Source organism: Phyllobates terribilis, unplaced genomic scaffold, assembly GCF_046119375.1.
Source record: "Phyllobates terribilis strain yellow unplaced genomic scaffold, ASM4611937v1 Scaffold_2__4_contigs__length_985480577, whole genome shotgun sequence".
Lineage (NCBI taxonomy): Eukaryota > Metazoa > Chordata > Amphibia > Anura > Dendrobatidae > Phyllobates > Phyllobates terribilis.
Window position 1 is genome coordinate 769,215,292 of NW_027362762.1, and position 20,616 is coordinate 769,235,907.

A 20,616-nucleotide genomic window follows, 5' to 3' on the forward strand; every position below is an offset into this window, starting at 1 on the left:
TCGTCAGGTCCTGCTCAGGCTCAGGCAGAACCACCTCTACGCTAAATATGAGAAGTGCATCTTTGAGCAGACCTCTCTTCCATTTCTGGCCTACATAATCTCTCAGACAGGTCTACAAATGGATCCTGAGAAACTGTCTGCCATCCAGAAGTGGCCCCGACCAGAGGGGTTGAAGGCTATTCAGCGGTTCCTGGGCTTCGCCAACTATTACCGCCTGTTCATACCGCACTTCTCTTCCCGGACCGCCCCTATCTCTGCGCTCACCCGTAAAGGTACGAACCCCAGAGAATGGCCGCCCGAAGCAGAGGAGGCCTTTCTTTCCTTAAAACAGGCCTTCTCCTCCGCCTCGGTGCTGCATCGTCCGAACGGCAACAAACAATTCTTTCTAGAAGTTGACGCCTCCTCCTCCGGAGCTGGGGCGGTACTTACCCAAAAATCTTCTTCCGGAAGAAAGGTAACCTGCGGCTTTTTCTCCAAACTTTTCTCCTCTTCTGAGCGCAATTATTCTATAGGAGACCGAGAATTGTTGGCCATTAAGATGGCACTGGAGGAGTGTCGTTACCTGCTCGAGGGGGCTCTCCACCCGGTAATAATTTACACTGACCACAAGAATTTGGCATATCTCCAGAGCGCCCAGAGACTTAACCCGCGCCAAGCCCGGTGGTCTTTGTTTTTTGCCCGCTTTGATTTCATTCTTCATTTTCGTCCGGCTGACAAAAACATCAAAGCTGACGCCCTGTCCCGATCCTTTCTGGAGTCTGATCTTGAGGAGGAGCCTAAACACATCATCGATCCCGCCAGAGTAATGCAGGTAGCCCCCGTGGGCCTATATTGTCTCCCTCCCGGTAAGACGTTCGTAACGGAGTCCGATCGGGAGAAGATTCTACACTGGGGTCACTCGTCTAAGCTAGCTGGGCACGCCGGTCAGAAAAAGACCCTCCAGCTTATTACCCGGCACTACTGGTGGCCTACCCTGCACAAGGATGTAACTGACTTTGTTTCTGCCTGTGTGTCCTGCGCCCGCAACAAAGTTCCGAGACACCTGCCTGCGGGCTGCCTTCTTCCTCTGCCTGTGCCTGCTGCCCCGTGGCAACATATAGCTATGGACTTCATAACAGATCTCCCCGTCTCTGCCGGTTGTACGGTCATTTGGGTGGTCGCTGACCTCTTTTCCAAAATGGCTCACTTTATTCCCCTGCCAGGCCTCCCGTCTGCTCTCGAGCTAGCTAAAGACTTTATCCGCCACATCTTCCGTCTCCATGGTCTGCCTCTCCACATCATGTCGGATCGAGGGGTTCAGTTCACCTCACGCTTCTGGAGAGCCACATGTAAACTGCTCGACGTCACCCTGGACTTCTCCTCCGCTTACCACCCACAGTCCAATGGTCAGGTGGAGTGGATCAATCAGAATTTGACCAGTTACCTCCGGCACTTCGTTAATGTCCATCATTCAGACTGGGTGGATCTCCTACCATGGGCCGAGTTCTCTTACAACAATCACGAGAGCGAATCTTCTTCTAAATCCCCGTTTTTTGTAGTCTTCGGTCAGCATCCTCGGATCCCTTTTCCTGTCTCCACCTCTGTGGACAACCCGGCCGCGGAATCTCTCGTTAGCAAATTTTCCTCCATTTGGGAGAGTACCCGATCCGCAATCCTTCAGTCGTCCGAGCGGATGAAGAGACACGCCGACAAAAAACGCCTGGATTCCCCACAATTTCGTCCCGGAGATAAAGTCTGGCTCTCATCCAAATATGTCCGGCTCAAGATTCCTTCCTATAAGTTAGGGCCTCGGTTCATCGGCCCACTGGAGGTTATCAAACAGATCAACCCGGTGGCCAATAAATTGAAACTCCCGGCCAACTTACGTATCCCTAACTCCTTCCATGTATCTCTTCTCAAACCCGTGGTACTTAACTCCTTTTCCAAGTCTACAGGTACGCCTCCTGCTCCGGTTTCTGCTGAAGACGAGTTTGAGGTAGAGAACATTCTGGCCACCAAAAGGGTAAGAGGAAAGACCTTTTTTCTAGTGGATTGGAAGGGGTTTGGTCCTGAGGAGAGAACATGGGAGCCCCGGGAGAACATCCATGCCCCTCTCATCCTTGCTAAATTTCTGTCTGGCCTAAAAAAGGGGGGGCCTAAAGGGGGGGGTACTGTAGCGTCGGCGTCCCTGCCTTCTGCTAGGCAGGGATGCTGTTCCCCTCACCTCTCTGCTCCGTGCCCGGCGGCTTCCTCCCGCTCTGCCTGCAGCGCCCGCTCTCCCCTGGTCACTGTGCTTAGGGCGCGCGCGCTCCCCCTCTCTTAAAGGGGCCGCGCGCGTCGCCCTAAGGAGTCCCCGGCCAATGGCCGGAGGATCCCTCCATATATAAGGCACCTCCTCCAAAATGGAGGTGCCCGAGCAATGTTGTTGCACTGTTCACTACTCTGCTTCAGCCCTCAGGTCCCGTTTCCAGTTACCTGCCAGTTACCTGCCAGTTTCCTGCCAGTTTGCTGTCTGATTCCTGCCTGTTATCCGCTTACCTGCTTGCTAGCCTGAGGTCCGACGGTCTGCCTTCCGACACCTGTCAGTCTGTCTATGGACAAGCTTGCCCGCTCACCTGGGAGCGCTCACCTGCTACCTGTCTGCTAGCCTACCTGGAGGCTCCGCCGTCACGTGCTGTGACCACCTGCCAGTCCAGAGACTCTTGCCCGCTCACCTGGGAGCGCTCATCTGCTACTTGCCTGTTAGCCTACCTGGAGGCTCTGCCGTCACGTGCTGTGACCACCTGCCAGTCCAGAGACTCTTGCTCGCTCACCTGGGAGCGCTCATCTGCTACCTGCCTGTTAGCCTACCTGGAGGCTCTGCCGTCACGTGCTGTGACCACCTGCCAGTCCAGAGACTCTTGCCCGCTCCCCTGGGAGTGCTCATCTGCTACCTGCCTGTTAGCCTACCTGGAGGCTCCGCCGTCACGTGCTGTGACCACCTGCCAGTCCAGAGACTCTTGCCCGCTCACCTGGGAGCGCTCATCTGCTACCTGCCTGTTAGCCTACCTGGAGGCTCCGCCGTCACATGCTGTGACCACCTGCTTATCCAGAGACTCTCGCCTGCTCACCTGGGAGCACTCATCTGCCATCTGCCTGCTAGCCTACCTGGAGGCTCAGCCGTCACAGGTCGTACCTGCCCGTTTACCCAGAGACTGTCCCGGTCACTTGCTGTGATCTCCTGCCCGTTTACCCAGAGACTGTCCCGGTCACTTGCTGTGACCTCCTGCCCGTTTACCCAGAGACTGTCCCGGTCACTTGCTGTGACCTCCTGCCCGTTTACCCAGAGACTGTCCCGGTCACTTGCTGTGACCTCCTGCCCGTTTACCCAGAGACTGTCCCGGTCACTTGCCGTGACCTCCTGCCCGTTTACCCAGAGACTGTCCCGGTCACTTGCTGTGACCTCCTGCCCGTTTACCCAGAGACTGTCCCGGTCACTTGCCGTGACCTCCTGCCCGTTTACCCAGAGACTGTCCCGGTCACCCGCTGTGATTGCCTGCCTGTCTTCCCTGGTCGCCACCCGCTTCCTTACAAGGACCGCCCCCTTGTATAAGTTGCTCAGAGGTTCCGCCTCCCAGACCCGTTACACACTTCTCTTCAAAGGGGCATTCAAAATGTTTTGTTAAGCTACTGTGACCTCCACGTCTCTCCCAAGGGGCATTAAAACCGTAATGTTTAATCACTCTGACCTCCACATCTCTTTCAAGGGGCAATAAAACCTTCTTGTTAAGCTACTGTGACCTCCACGTCATTTCCAAGGGGCATTAAAACAGTCTTGTTAAGCTACTGTGACCTTCACGTCCCTTCCAAGAGGCATTAAAACCGTTTTGTTAAACCACTCTGACATCTACGTCTCTTCAAAGGGGCATTAAAGCCGTCTTGTTAAGCTACTGTGACCTCCAAGACTCTTCCAAGGGCCATTAAAACAGTCTTGTTAAACCACTCTGACCTACACGTCTCTTCCAAGGGGCATTAAAACCGTCTTATTAAGCTACTGTAACCTCCACATCTCTTCTAGGGGGCATTAAAACCGTCTTGTTAAACCACTCTGACATTCACATCTCTTCCAAGGGGCATTGAAATTGTCTTGTTAAGCTAATGTGACCTCCACGTCTCTTACAAGGGGCATTAAAACCGTCTTTTTAAACCACTCCGAACTCCACGTCTCTTCCAAGGGGCATTAAAACCATCTTGTTAAGCTACTGTGACCTACACGTCTCTTCCAAGGGGCATTAAAAACGTCTTGTTAAGCTACTGTGACCTCCATGTCTCTTCCAAGGAGCATTAAAACCATCTTGTTAAACCACTCTGACCTCCACGTCTCTCCCAAGGGGCATTAAAACCGTCTTGTTGAGCTACTGTGACCTCCACGTCTCTTCCAAGGGGCATTAAACCGTCCTGTTCAACCACTTTGACCTCCACGTCTCTTCCAAGGGGCATTAAAACCGTCTTGTTAATCTACTTTGACCTCCACGTCTCTTCCAAGGGGCATTAAAACCGTCTTGTTAAGCCACTGTGACCTCCACGTCTCTTCCAAGGGGCATTAAATCCCTCTTGTTAAGCTACTGTGACCTCGACGTCTCTTCCAAGGGGCATTAAAACAATCTTGCTAATCTACTGTGACCTCCACGTCTCTACCAAGGGGAATTAAAACTGTCTTGTTAAGCTACTGTGACCTCCACGTCTCTTCCAAGGGGCATTAAAACCGTCTTGTTAAGCTACTGTGACCTCCACCTCTCTTGCAAGGGGCATTAAAACCGTCTTGTTAAGCTACTGTGACCTCCATTTCTCTTCCAAGGGGCATTAAAACCGTTTTGTTAAACCAATCTGACCTCCACGTCTCTTACAAGGGGCATTAAAACTGTCTTTTTAAGCTACTGAGACCTCCCCGTCTCTCCCAAGGGGCATTAAAACAGTCTTGTTAAACCACTCTGACCTCCAAATCTCTTCCAAGGGGCATTAAAACTATTTTGATAAATCACTCTGATCTCCACGTCTCTTCCAAGGGGCATTAAAACCGTCTTGTTAAGCTGCTGTCACCTCCACGACTCTTCCAAGGGGCATTAAAACCATCTTGTTAAGTTACTGTGACCTCCACGTCTCTTCCAAGGGGCATTAAAACCGTCTTGTTACATCACTCCGACCTCAACGTCTCTTCCAAAGGGCATTAAACCCGTCTTTTTAGGCTATTGTAACTTCCACGTTTCTTCCAAGTGGCATTAAACCGTCTTGTTAAGCTACTGTGACCTCCACGTCTCTTCCAAGGGGCATTAAAACCATCTTGTTAACCCACTCTGACCACCATGTCTCTTCCAAGGGGCATTAAAACTGTCTTGTTGAGCTACTGTGACCTCCAAGTGTCATCCAAGGGGCATCAAAATAGTCTTGTTAAGCTACTGTGACCTCCTCATCTCTTTCAAGGGGCATTAAAACCGACTTGTTAAGCTACTGTGACCTCCACGTCTCTTCCAAGGGGCATGAAAACCATCTGGTTAAGCTACTCCACGTCTCTTCCAAGGGCAATAAAAACGTCTTGTTAAACCATTCTGAACTCCACGTCTCTTCCAAGGGCCATTAAAACCGTCTTGTTAGGCTACTGTGACCTCCACGTCTCTTCCAAAGGGCATAAAAACCGTCTAGTTAAACCCCTCTGACCGCCAAATCTCTTCCAAGGGCCATAAAAACCGTCTTGATAGGCTACTGTGACTTCCACGTCTCTTCCAAGGGGCATAAAAACAGTTTTGATAAGCTACTGTGACCTCCACGTCTCTTCCAATGGGCATTAAAAGCGTCTTGTTAAGCTACGGTGACCTCCATGTCTCTTCCAAGGGGAATAAAAACGTCTTGTTAAACCACTCTGAACTCCACGTCTCTTCCAAGGGGCATTAAAAATGTCTTGTTAAGCTACTGTGACCTCCACGTCTCTACCAAGGGACATTAAAACCGTCTTGTTTAATCACTCTGACCTCCACATCTCTTCCAAGGGGCAATAAAACCATCTTGTTAAGCTCCTTTGACCTCCATGTCTCTTCCAAGGGCATTAAAACCGTCTTGTTAAGCTACTGTGACCTCCACGTCTCTTCCAAGGGGCATTAAAACTGTCTTATTAAGCTACTGTGACCTACACGTCTCTTCCAAGGGGCATTAAAACCGTTTTGTTAAACCACCCTGTACTCCACATCTCTTCCCAGGGGCATTAAAACCGTCTTGATAAGCTACTGTGACCTCCACGTCTCTTCCAAGGGGCATTAAAACAGTTTTGTTAAGCTACTGTGACCTCCACGTCTCTTCCAATGGGCAATAAAAGCGTCTTGTTTAGATACTGTGACCTCCACGTCTTTTCCAAGGGGTAGAAAACCATCTTGATAAACCACTCTGTACTCCACGTTTCTTCCAAGGGGCAATTAAAATGTCTTGGTAAGCTACTGTGACCTCCACGTCTCTTCCAAGGGGCATTAAAACCGTCTTGTTTAATCACTCTGACCTCCACATCTCTTCCAAGGGGCAATAAAACCATCTTGTTAAGCTACTGTGACCTCCACGTCTCTTCCAAGTGGCATTAAATCTGTCTTGTTAAGCTACTGTGACCTCCACGTCTCTTCCAAGGTGCATTAAAACCGTCTTGTTAAACCACTCTGACCTCTACGTCTCTTCCAAGAGGCATTAAAACCATCTTGTTAAGCTACCTTGACCTCCATGTCTCTTCCAAGGGGCATTAAAACCGTCTTGTTAAGCTGCTGTGACCTCCAGGTCTCTTCCAAGGGGCATTAAAACTGTCTTGTTAAACCACTCTGACCTCCACGTCTCTTCCAAGGGGCATTAAAACCATCATTTTAAGCCAATGTGACCTCCACGTCTCTTCCAAGGGCGTTAAAACCGTCTTGTGAAACCAGTCTGAACTCCACGTCTCTTCCAAGGGGCATTAAAACCATCTTGTTAAGCTACTGTGACCTCCACGTCTCTTCCAAGGGGCATTAAAACCGTCTTGTTAAGCTGCTGTGACCTCCATGTCACTTCCAAGGGGCTTTAAAACCATCTTGTTAAACAACTCTGACCTCCACGTCTCTCCCAAGGAGCATTAAAACCGTCTTGTTGAGCTACTTTGACCTCCACATCTCTTCCAAGGGGCATTAAAACCGTCTAGTTAAACCACTCTGACCTCCACGGCTCTTCCAAAGGGCATTAAAACCATGTTGTTAAACCACTCTGACCTTCACGTCTCTTCCAAGGGGCATTAAAACCGTCTTGTTAAGCTACTGTGACCTCCGCATCTCTTCAAAGGGGCATTAAAACCATCTTGTTAATCCACTCTGAACTCCACGTCTCTTCCAAGGGGCATTAAAACCGTCTTGATAAGCTACTGTGACCTCCACGTCTTTTCCAAGGGGCATTAAAAAAGTCTTTTTAAGCTACTGTGACCTCCACGTCGCTTCCAAGGGGCATTAAAACAGTCTTGTTAAGCTACTGTGACCTCCACGTCTCTTTCAAGGGGCATTAAAACTGTCTTATTAAGCTACTGTGACCTCCACGTCTCTTCCAAGGGGCATTAAAACCGTTTTGTTAAACGACTCTGAACTCCACATCTCTTCCAAGGTGCATTAAAACCGTCTTGATAAGCTACTGTGACCTCCACGTCTCTTCCAAGGGGCATTAAAACCGTCTTGTTAAGCTACTGTGACCTCCACGTCTCTTCCAAGGTGCATCAAAACAGTCTTGTTAAGCTACTCTGTCCTCCACGTCTCTTCCAAGGGGCATTAAAACTGTTTTGTTAAAACACTCTGAACTCCACGTCTCTTCCAAGGGGCATTAAAACCGTCTTGAAAAGCTACTGTGACCTTCACGTCTCTTCCAAGCGGCATTAAAACCATCTTGTTAAGCTACTGTGACCTCCACGTCTCTTCCAAGGGGCATTAAAACAGTTTTGTTAAGCTACTGTGACCTCCACGTCTCTTCCAATGGGCATTAAAAGCGTCTTGTTTAGATACTGTGACCTCCACGTCTTTTCCAAGGGGTAGAAAACCATCTTGATAAACCACTCTGTACTCCACGTTTCTTCCAAGGGGCAATTAAAATGTCTTGGTAAGCTACTGTGACCTCCACGTCTCTTCCAAGGGGCATTAAAACCGTCTTGTTTAATCACTCTGACCTCCACATCTCTTCCAAGGGGCAATAAAACCATCTTGTTAAGCTACTGTGACCTCCACGTCTCTTCCAAGTGGCATTAAATCTGTCTTGTTAAGCTACTGTGACCTCCACGTCTCTTCCAAGGTGCATTAAAACCGTCTTGTTAAACCACTCTGACCTCTACGTCTCTTCCAAGAGGCATTAAAACCATCTTGTTAAGCTACCTTGACCTCCATGTCTCTTCCAAGGGGCATTAAAACCGTCTTGTTAAGCTGCTGTGACCTCCAGGTCTCTTCCAAGGGGCATTAAAACTGTCTTGTTAAACCACTCTGACCTCTACGTCTCCTCCAAGGGGCATTAAAACCATCATTTTAAGCCAATGTGACCTCCACGTCTCTTCCAAGGGCATTAAAACTGTCTTGTTAAACCAGTCTGAACTCCACGTCTCTTCCAAGGGGCATTAAAACCATCTTATTAAGCTACTGTGACCTCCACGTCTCTTCCAAGGGGCATTAAAACCGTCATGTTAAGCTGCTGTGACCTCCATGTCTCTTCCAAGGGGCATTAAAACCATCTTGTTAAACCACTCTGACCTCTACGTCTCTTCAAAGGGGCATTAAAACCGTCTTGTTAAGCTACAGTGACCTCCATGTCTCTTCCAAGGGGCATTAAAACTGTCTTGTTAAACCACTCTGACCTCCACGTCTCTTCCAAGGGGCATCAAAACCATCTAATTATTTTACTGTGAACTCCACCTCACTTCCAAGGGGCATTGAAACCGTCTTGTTAAGCTACTGTGACCTCCACGTCTCTTCCAAGAGGCATTAAAACCGTCTTGTTAAACCACTCTGATCTCCACGTCTCTTCCAAGGTGCATTAAAACAGTCTTGTTAAGCTACTGTGACCTCCACGTCTCTTTCAAGGGGCATTAAAACTGTCTTATTAAGCTACTGTGACCTCCACGTCTCTTCCAAGGGGCATTAAAACCGTTTTGTTAAACGACTCTGAACTCCACATCTCTTCCAAGGGGCATTAAAACCATCTTGATACGCTACTGTGACCTCCACGTCTCTTCCAAGGGGCATTAAAACCGTCTTGTTAAGCTACTGTGACCTCCACGTCTCTTCCAAGGTGCATCAAAACAGTCTTGTTAAGCTACTGTGTCCTCCACGTCTCTTCCAAGGGGCATTAAAACTGTCTTATTAAGCTACTGTGACCTCCACGTCTCTTCCAAGGGGCATTAAAACTGTTTTGTTAAACCACTCTGTACTCCACGTTTCTTCCAAGTGGCAATTAAAATATCTTGGTAAGCTAATGTGAGCTCCACGTCTCTTCCAAGGGGCATTAAAACCGTCTTGTTTAATCACTCTGACCTCCACATCTCTTCCAAGAGGCAATAAAACCATCTTGTTAAGCTACTGGAACCTCCACGTCTCTTCCAAGTGGCATTAAATCTGTCTTGTTAAGCTACTGTGACCTCCACGTCTCTTCCAAGGTGCATTAAAACCGTCTTGTTAAACCACTCTGACCTCTACGTCTCTTCCAAGAGGCATTAAAACCATCTTGTTAAGCTACCTTGACCTCCATGTCTCTTCCAAGGGGCATTAAAACCGTCTTGTTAAGCTGCTGTGACCTCCAGGTCTCTTCCAAGGGGCATTAAAACTGTCTTGTTAAACCACTCTGACCTCCACGTCTCTTCCAAGGGGCATTAAAACCATCATTTTAAGCCAATGTGACCTCCACGTCTCTTCCAAGGGCGTTAAAACCGTCTTGTGAAACCAGTCTGAACTCCACGTCTCTTCCAAGGGGCATTAAAACCATCTTGTTAAGCTACTGTGACCTCCACGTTTCTTCCAAGGGGCATTAAAACCGTCTTGTTAAGCTGCTGTGACCTCCATGTCACTTCCAAGGGGCTTTAAAACCATCTTGTTAAAAAACTCTGACCTCCACGTCTCTCCCAAGGGGCATTAAAACCGTCTTGTTGAGCTACTTTGACCTCCACATCTCTTCCAAGGGGCATTAAAACCGTCTAGTTAAACCACTCTGACCTCCACGGCTCTTCCAAAGGGCATTAAAACCATGTTGTTAAACCACTCTGACCTTCACGTCTCTTCCAAGGGGCATTAAAACCGTCCTGTTAAGCTACTGTGACCTCCGCATCTCTTCCAAGGGGCATTAAAACCATCTTGTTAAACCACACTGAACTCCAAGTCTCTTCCAAGGGGCATTAAAACCGTCTTGTTAAGCTACTGTGACCTCCACGTCTTTTCCAAGGGGCATTAAAAAAGTCTTTTTAAGCTACTGTGACCTCCACATTGCTTCCAAGGGGCATTAAAACAGTCTTGTTAAGCTACTGTGACCTCCACGTCTCTTCCAAGGGGCATTAAAACAGTCTTGTTAAGCTACCTTGACCTCCATGTCTCTTCCAAGGGGCATTAAAACCGTCTTGTTAAGCTGCTGTGACCTCCAGGTCTCTTCCAAGGGGCATTAAAACTGTCTTGTTAAACCACTCTGACCTCCACGTCTCCTCCAAGGGGCATTAAAACCATCATTTTAAGCCAATGTGACCTCCACGTCTCTTCCAAGGGCATTAAAACCGTCTTGTTAAACCAGTCTGAACTCCACGTCTCTTCCAAGGGGCATTAAAACCATCTTATTAAGCTATTGTGACCTCCATGTCTCTTCCAAGGGGCATTAAAACCATCTTGTTAAACAACTCTGACCTCCACGTCTCTCCCAAGGGGCATTAAAACCGTCTTGTTGAGCTACTTTGACCTCCACATCTCTTCCAAGGGGCATTAAAACCGTCTTGTTTAATCACTCTGACCTCCACATCTCTTCCAAGGGGCAATAAAACCATCTTGTCAAGCTACTTTGACCTCCTTGTCTCTTCCAAGGGGTATTAAAACCGTCTTATTAAGCTACTGTGACCTCCACGTCCCTTCCAAGGGGCATTAAACCATCTTGTTAAACCACTCTGACCTCTACGTCTCTTCAAAGGGGCATTAAAACCGTCTTGTTAAGCTACAGTGACCTCCATGTCTCTTCCAAGGGGCATTAAAACTGTCTTGTTAAACCACTCTGACCTCCACATCTCTTCCAAGGGGCATTAAAACCGTCATTTTAAGCTACTGTAACCTCCACGTCTCTTCCAAGGGGCATTAAAAACTTCTTGTTAAACCAGTCTGAACTTCACGTCTCTCCCAAGGGGCATTAAAACCGTCTTGTTGAGCTACTTTGACCTCCACGTCTCTTCCAAGGGGCATTGAAACTGTCCAGTTAAACCACTCTGACCTCCACGTCTCTTCCAAGGGTCATAAAAACCATCTAATTATTTTACTGTGACCTCCACCTCACTTCCAAGGGGCATTGAAACCATCTTGTTAAGCTACTGTGACCTCCACGTCTCTTCCAAGAGGCATTAAAACCGTCTTGTTAAACCACTCTGATCTCCACGTCTCTTCTAAGGTGCATTAAAACAGTCTTGTTAAGCTACTGTGACCTCCACGTCTCTTTCAAGGGGCATTAAAACTGTCTTATTAAGCTAATGTGACCTCCACGTCTCTTCCAAGGGGCATTAAAACCGTTTTGTTAAACGACTCTGAACTCCACATCTCTTCCAAGGTGCATTAAAACCGTCTTGATAAGCTACTGTGAACTCCACGTCTCTTCCAGGGGGCATTAAAACCGTCTTGTTAAGCTACTGTGACCTCCACGTATCTTCCAAGGTGCATCAAAACAGTCTTGTTAAGCTACTGTGTCCTCCACGTCTCTTCCAAGGGGCATTAAAACTGTCTTATTAAGCTACTGTGACCTCCACGTCTCTTCCAAGGGGCATTAAAACTGTTTTGTTAAACCACTCTGAACTCCACGTCTCTTCCAAGGGGCATTAAAACCGTCTTGAAAAGCTACTGTGACCTTCATGTCTCTTCCAAGCAGCATTAAAACCATCTTGTTAAGCTACTGTGACCTCCACGTCTCTTCCAAGGGGCATTAAAACAGTTTTGTTAAGCTACTGTGACCTCCACGTCTCTTCCAATGGGCATTAAAAGCGTCTTGTTTAGATACTGTGACCTCCACGTCTTTTCCAAGGGGTAGAAAACCATCTTGATAAACCACTCTGTACTCCACGTTTCTTCCAAGGGGCAATTAAAATGTCTTGGTAAGCTACTGTGACCTCCACGTCTCTTCCAAGGGGCATTAAAACCGTCTTGTTTAATTACTCTGACCTCCACATCTCTTAAAAGGGGCAATAAAACCATCTTGTTAAGCTACTGTGACCTCCACGTCTCTTCCAAGTGGCATTAAATCTGTCTTGTTAAGCTACTGTGACCTCCACGTCTCTTCCAAGGTGCATTAAAACCGTCTTGTTAAACCACTCTGACCTCTACGTCTCTTCCAAGAGGCATTAAAAACATCTTGTTAAGCTACCTTGACCTCCATGTCTCTTCCAAGGGGCATTAAAACCGTCTTGTTAAGCTGCTGTGACCTCCAGGTCTCTTCCAAGGGGCATTAAAACTGTCTTGTTAAACCACTCTGACCTCCACGTCTCCTCCAAGGGGCATTAAAACCATCATTTTAAGCCAATGTGACCTCCACGTCTCTTCCAAGGGCATTAAAACCGTCTTGTTAAACCAGTCTGAACTCCACGTCTCTTCCAAGGGGCATTAAAACCATCTTATTAAGCTATTGTGACCTCCATGTCTCTTCCAAGGGGCATTAAAACCATCTTGTTAAACAACTCTGACCTCCACGTCTCTCCCAAGGGGCATTAAAACCGTCTTGTTGAGCTACTTTGACCTCCACATCTCTTCCAAGGGGCATTAAAACCGTCTTGTTTAATCACTCTGACCTCCACATCTCTTCCAAGGGGCAATAAAACCATCTTGTCAAGCTACTTTGACCTCCTTGTCTCTTCCAAGGGGTATTAAAACCGTCTTATTAAGCTACTGTAACCTCCACGTCCCTTCCAAGGGGCATTAAACCATCTTGTTAAACCACTCTGACCTCTACGTCTCTTCAAAGGGGCATTAAAACCGTCTTGTTAAGCTACAGTGACCTCCATGTCTCTTCCAAGGGGCATTAAAACTGTCTTGTTAAACCACTATGACCTCCACATCTCTTCCAAGGGGCATTAAAACCGTCATTTTAAGCTACTGTAACCTCCACGTCTCTTCCAAGGGGCATTAAAAACTTCTTGTTAAACCAGTCTGAACTTCACGTCTCTCCCAAGGGGCATTAAAACCGTCTTGTTGAGCTACTTTGACCTCCACGTCTCTTCCAAGGGGCATTGAAACTGTCCAGTTAAACCACTCTGACCTCCACGTCTCTTCCAAGGGGCATAAAAACCATCTAATTATTTTACTGTGACCTCCACCTCACTTCCAAGGGGCATTGAAACCATCTTGTTAAGCTACTGTGACCTCCACGTCTCTTCCAAGAGGCATTAAAACCGTCTTGTTAAACCACTCTGATCTCCACGTCTCTTCTAAGGTGCATTAAAACAGTCTTGTTAAGCTACTGTGACCTCCATGTCTCTTTCAAGGGGCATTAAAACTGTCTTATTAAGCTACTGTGACCTCCACGTCTCTTCCAAGGGGCATTAAAACTGTTTTGTTAAACCACTCTGAACTCCACGTCTCTTCCAAGGGGCATTAAAACCGTCTTGATAAGCTACTGTGACCTTCACGTCTCTTCCAAGCGGCATTAAAACCATCTTTTTAAGCTACTGTGACCTCCACGTCTCTTCCAAGGGGCATTAAAACAGATTTGTTAAGCTACTGTGACCTCCACGTCTCTTCCAATGGACATTAAAAGCGTCTTGTTTAGATACTGTGACCTCCACGTCTTTTCCAAGGGGTAGAAAACCATCTTGATAAACCACTCTGTACTCCACGTTTCTTCCAAGTGGCAATTAAAATGTCTTGGTAAGCTAATGTGACCTCCACGTCTCTTCCAAGGTGCATTAAAACCGTCTTGTTTAATCACTCTGACCTCCACGTCTCTTCCAAGGGGCATTAAAACCATCTTATTAAGCTACTGTGACCTCCACGTCTCTTCCAAGGGGCATTAAAACCGTCTTGTTAAGCTGCTGTGACATCCATGTCTCTTCCAAGGGGCATTAAAACCATCTTGTTAAACAACTCTGACCTCCACGTGTCTCCCAAGGGGCATTAAAACCGTCTTGTTGAGCTACTTTGACCTCCACATCTCTTCCAAGGGGCATTAAAACCGTCTAGTTAAACCACTCTGACCTCCACGGATCTTCCAAAGGGCATTAAAAACCATGTTGTTAAACCACTCTGACCTTCACGTCTGTTCCAAGGGGCATTAAAACCGTCTTGTTAAGCTACTGTGACCTCCGCATCTCTTCCAAGGGGCATTAAAACCATCTTGTTAAACCACTCTGAACTCCACGTCTCTTCCAAGGGGCATTAAAACCGTCTTGTTAAGCTACTGTGACCTCCACGTCTCTTCCAAGTGGCATTAAATCTGTCTTGTTAAGCTACTGTGACCTCCACGTCTCTTCCAAGGTGCATTAAAACCGTCTTGTTAAACCACTCTGACCTCTACGTCTCTTCCAAGAGGCATTAAAACCATCTTGTTAAGCTACCTTGACCTCCATGTCTCTTCCAAGGGGCATTAAAACCGTCTTGTTAAGCTGCTGTGACCTCCAGGTCTCTTCCAAGGGGCATTAAAACTGTCTTGTTAAACCACTCTGACCTCCACGTCTCTTCCAAGGGGCATTAAAACCATCATTTTAAGCCAATGTGACCTCCACGTCTCTTCCAAGGGCGTTAAAACCGTCTTGTGAAACCAGTGTGAACTCCACGTCTCTTCCAAGGGGCATTAAAACCATCTTGTTAAGCTACTGTGACCTCCACGTCTCTTCCAAGGGGCATTAAAACCGTCTTGTTAAGCTGCTGTGACCTCCATGTCACTTCCAAGGGGCTTTAAAACCATCTTGTTAAACAACTCTGACCTCCACGTCTCTCCCAAGGGGCATTAAAACCGTCTTGTTGAGCTACTTTGACCTCCACATCTCTTCCAAGGGGCATTAAAACCGTCTAGTTAAACCACTCTGACCTCCACGGCTCTTCCAAAGGGCATTAAAACCATGTTGTTAAACCACTCTGACCTTCACGTCTCTTCCAAGGGGCATTAAAACCGTCTTGTTAAGCTACTGTGACCTCCGCATCTCTTCCAAGGGGCATTAAAACCATCTTGTTAAACCACTCTGAACTCCACGTCTCTTCCAAGGGGCATTAAAACCGTCTTGTTAAGCTACTGTGACCTCCGCATCTCTTCCAAGGGGCATTAAAACCATCTTGTTAAACCACTCTGAACTCCACGTCTCTTCCAAGGGGCATTAAAACCGTCTTGTTAAGCTACTGTGACCTCCACGTCTTTTCCAAGGGGCATTAAAAAAGTCTTTTTAAGCTACTGTGACCTCCACGTCGCTTCCAAGAGGCATTAAAACAGTCTTGTTAAGCTACTGTGACCTCCACGTCTCTTTCAAGGGGCATTAAAACTGTCTTATTAAGCTACTGTGACCTCCACGTCTCTTCCAAGGGGCATTAAAACCGTTTTGTTAAACGACTCTGAACTCCACATCTCTTCCAAGGTGCATTAAAACCGTCTTGATAAGCTACTGTGACCACCACGTCTCTTCCAAGGGGCATTAAAACCGTCTTGTTAAGCTACTGTGACCTTCCCGTCTCTTCCAAGGTGCATCAAAACAGTCTTGTTAAGCTACTGTGTCCTCCACGTCTCTTCCAAGGGGCATTAAAACTGTCTTATTAAGCTACTGTGACCTCCACGTCTCTTCCAAGGGGCATTAAAACTGTTTTGTTAAACCACTCTGAACTCCACGTCTCTTCCAAGGGGCATTAAAACCGTCTTGATAAGCTACTGTGACCTTCACGTCTCTTCCAAGCGGCATTAAAACCATCTTGTTAAGCTACTGTGACCTCCACGTCTCTTCCAAGGGGCATTAAAACAGTTTTGTTAAGCTACTGTGACCTCCACGTCTCTTCCAATGGGCATTAAAAGCGTCTTGTTTAGATACTGTGACCTCCACGTCTTTTCCAAGGGGTAGAAAACCATCTTGATAAACCACTCTGTACTCCACGTTTCTTCCAAGGGGCAATTAAAATGTCTTGGTAAGCTACTGTGACCTCCACGTCTCTTCCAAGGGGCATTAAAACCGTCTTGTTTAACCCCTCTGACCTCCACATCTCTTCCAAGGGGCAATAAAACCATCTTTTTAAGCTACTGTGACCTCCACGTCTCTTCCAAGTGGCATTAAATCTGTCTTGTTAAGCTACTGTGACCTCCACGTCTCTTCCAAGGTGCATTAAAACCGTCTTGTTAAACCACTCTGACCTCTACGTCTCTTCCAAGAGGCATTTAAACCATCTTGCTAAGCTACCTTGACCTCCATGTCTCTTCCAAGGGGCATTAAAACCGTCTTGTTAAGCTGCTGTGACCTCCAGGTCTCTTCCAAGGGGCATTAAAACTGTCATGTTAAACCACTCTGACCTCCACGTCTCCTCCAAGGGGCATTAAAACCATCATTTTAAGCCAATGTGACCTCCACGTCTCTTCCAAGGGCATTAAAACCGTCTTGTTAAACCAGTCTGAACTCCACGTCTCTTCCAAGGGGCATTAAAACCATCTTATTAAGCTACTGTGACCTCCACGTCTCTTCCAAGGGGCATTAAAACCGTCTTGTTAAGCTGCTGTGACCTCCATGTCTCTTCCAAGGGGCATTAAAACCATCTTGTTAAACAACTCTGACCTCCACGTCTCTCCCAAGGGGCATTAAAACCGTCTTGTTGAGCTACTTTGACCTCCACATCTCTTCCAAGGGGCATTAAAACCGTCTAGTTAAACCACTCTGACCTCCACGGATCTTCCAAAGGGCATTAAAACCATGTTGTTAAACCACTCTGACCTTCACGTCTCTTCCAAGGGGCATTAAAACCGTCTTGTTAAGCTACTGTGACCTCCGCATCTCTTCCAAGGGGCATTAAAACCATCTTGTTAAACCACTCTGAACTCCACGTCTCTTCCAAGGGGCATTAAAACCGTCTTGTTAAGCTACTGTGACCTCCACGTCTCTTCCAAGTGGCATTAAATCTGTCTTGTTAAGCTACTGTGACCTCCACGTCTCTTCCAAGGTGCATTAAAACCGTCTTGTTAAACCACTCTGACCTCTACGTCTCTTCCAAGAGGCATTAAAACCATCTTGTTAAGCTACCTTGACCTCCATGTCTCTTACAAGGGGCATTAAAACCGTCTTGTTAAGCTGCTGTGACCTCCAGGTCTCTTCCAAGGAGCATTAAAACTGTCTTGTTAAACCACTCTGACCTCCACGTCTCTTCCAAGGGGCATTAAAACCATCATTTTAAGCCAATGTGACCTCCACGTCTCTTCCAAGGGCGTTAAAACCGTCTTGTGAAACCAGTCTGAACTCCACGTCTCTTCCAAGGGGCATTAAAACCATCTTGTTAAGCTACTGTGACCTCCACGTCTCTTCCAAGGGGCATTAAAACCGTCTTGTTAAGCTGCTGTGACCTCCATGTCACTTCCAAGGGGCTTTAAAACCATCTTGTTAAACAACTCTGACCTCCACGTCTCTCCCAAGGGGCATTAAAACCGTCTTGTTGAGCTACTTTGACCTCCACATCTCTTCCAAGGGGCATTAAAACCGTCTAGTTAAACCACTCTGACCTCCACGGCTCTTCCAAAGGGCATTAAAACCATGTTGTTAAACCACTCTGACCTTCACGTCTCTTCCAAGGGGCATTAAAACCGTCTTGTTAAGCTACTGTGACCTCCGCATCTCTTCAAAGGGGCATTAAAACCATCTTGTTAAACCACTCTGAACTCCACGTCTCTTCCAAGGGGCATTAAAACCGTCTTGTTAAGCTACTGTGACCTCCACGTCTTTTCCAAGGGGCATTAAAAAAGTCTTTTTAAGCTACTGTGACCTCCACGTCGCTTCCAAGGGGCATTAAAACAGTCTTGTTAAGCTACTGTGACGTCCACGTCTCTTTCAAGGGGCATTAAAACTGTCTTATTAAGCTACTGTGACCTCCACGTCTCTTCCAAGGGGCATAAAAACCGTTTTGTTAAACGACTCTGAACTCCACATCTCTTCCAAGGTGCATTAAAACCATCTTGATAAGCTACTGTGACCTCCACGTCTCTTCCAAGGGGCATTAAAACCGTCTTGTTAAGCTACTGTGACCTCCACGTCTCTTCCAAGGTGCATCAAAACAGTCTTGTTAAGCTACTGTGTCCTCCACGTCTCTTCCAAGGGGCATTAAAACTTTCTTAATAAGCTACTGTGACCTGCACGTCTCTTCCAAGGGGCATTAAAACTGTTTTGTTAAACCACTCTGAACTCCACGTCTCTTCCAAGGGGCATTAAAACCGTCTTGATAAGCTACTGTGACCTTCACGTCTCTTCCAAGCGGCATTGAAACCATCTTGTTAAGCTACTGTGACCTCCACGTCTCTTCCAAGGGGCATTAAAACAGTTTTGTTAAGCTACTGTGACCTCCACGTCTCTTCCAATGGGCATTAAAAGCGTCTTGTTTATATACTGTGACCTCCACGTCTTTTCCAAGGGGTAGAAAACCATCTTGATATACCACTCTGTACTCCACGTTTCTTCCAAGGGGCAATTAAAATGTCTTGGTAAGCTACTGTGACCTCCACGTCTCTTCCAAGGGGCATTAAAAACGTCTTGTTTAATCACTCTGACCTCCACATCTCTTCCAAGGGGCAATAAAACCATCTTGTTAAGCTACTGTGACCTCCACGTCTCTTCCAAGTGGCATTAAATCTGTCTTGTTAAGCTACTGTGACCTCCACGTCTATTCCAAGGTGCATTAAGACCGTCTTGTTAAACCACTCTGACCTCTACGTCTCTTCCAAGAGGCATTAAAACCATCTTGTTAAGCTACGTTGACCTCCATGTCTCTTCCAAGGGGCATTAAAACCGTCTTGTTAAGCTGTGTGACCTCCAGGTCTCTTCCAAGGGGCATTAAAACTGTCTTGTTAAACCACTCTGACCTCCACGTCTCCTCCAAGGGGCATTAAAACCATAATTTTAAGCCAATGTGACCTCCACGTCTCTTCCAAGAGCATTAAAACCGTCTTGTTAAACCAGTCTGAACTCCACGTCTCTTCCAAGGGGCATTAAAACCATCTTATTAAGCTATTGTGACCTCCACGTCTCTTCCAAGGGGCATTAAAACCGTCATGTTAAGCTGCTGTGACCTCCATGTCTCTTCCAAGGGGCATTAAAACCATCTTGTTAAACAACTCTGACCTCCACGTCTCTCCCAAGGGGCATTAAAACCGTCTTGTTGAGCTACTTTGACCTCCACATCTCTTCCAAGGGGCATTAAAACCGTCTTGTTTAATCACTCTGACCTCCACATCTCTTCCAAGGGGCAATAAAAGCATCTTGTCAAGCTACTTTGACCTCCATGTCTCTTCCAAGGGGTATTAAAACCGTCTTATTAAGCTACTGTGACCTCCACGTCCCTTCCAAGGGGCATTAAACCATCTTGTTAAACCACTCTGACCTCTACGTCTCTTCAAAGGGGCATTAAAACCGTCTTGTTAAGCTACAGTGACCTCCATGTCTCTTCCAAGGGGCATTAAAACTGTCTTGTTAAACCACTCTGACCTCCACATCTCTTCCAAGGGGCATTAAAACCGTCATTTTAAGCTACTGTAACCTCCACGTCTCTTCCAAGGGGCATTAAAAACTTCTTGTTAAACCAGCCTGAACTTCACGTCTCTCCCATGGGGCATTAAAACCGTCTTGTTGAGCTACTTTGACCTCCACGTCTCTTCCAAGGGGCATTGAAACTGTCCAGTTAAACCACTCTGACCTCCACGTCTCTTCCAAGGGGCATAAAAACCATCTAATTATTTTACTGTGACGTCCACCTCACTTCCAAGGGGCATTGAAACCGTCTTGTTAAGCTACTGTGACCTCCACGTCTCTTACAAGAGGCATTAAAACCGTCTTGTTAAACCACTCTGATCTCCACGTCTCTTCTAAGGTGCATTAAAACAGTCTTGTTAAGCTACTGTGACCTCCACGTCTCTTTCAAGGGGCATTAAAACTGTCTTATTAAGCTACTGTGACCTCCACGTCTCTTCCAAGGGGCATTAAAACCGTTTTGTTAAACGACTCTGAACTCCACGTCGCTTCCAAGGGGCATTAAAACCGTCTTGATAAGCTACTGTGACCTCCACGTCTCTTCCAAGGGGCATAAAAACCGTCTTGTTAAGCTACTGTGACCTCCACGTCTCTTCCAAGGTGCATCAAAACAGTCTTGTTAAGCTACTGTGTCCTCCACGTCTCTTCCAAGGGGCATTAAAACTGTCTTATTAAGCTACTGTGACCTCCACGTCTCTTCCAAGGGGCATTAAAACTGTTTTGTT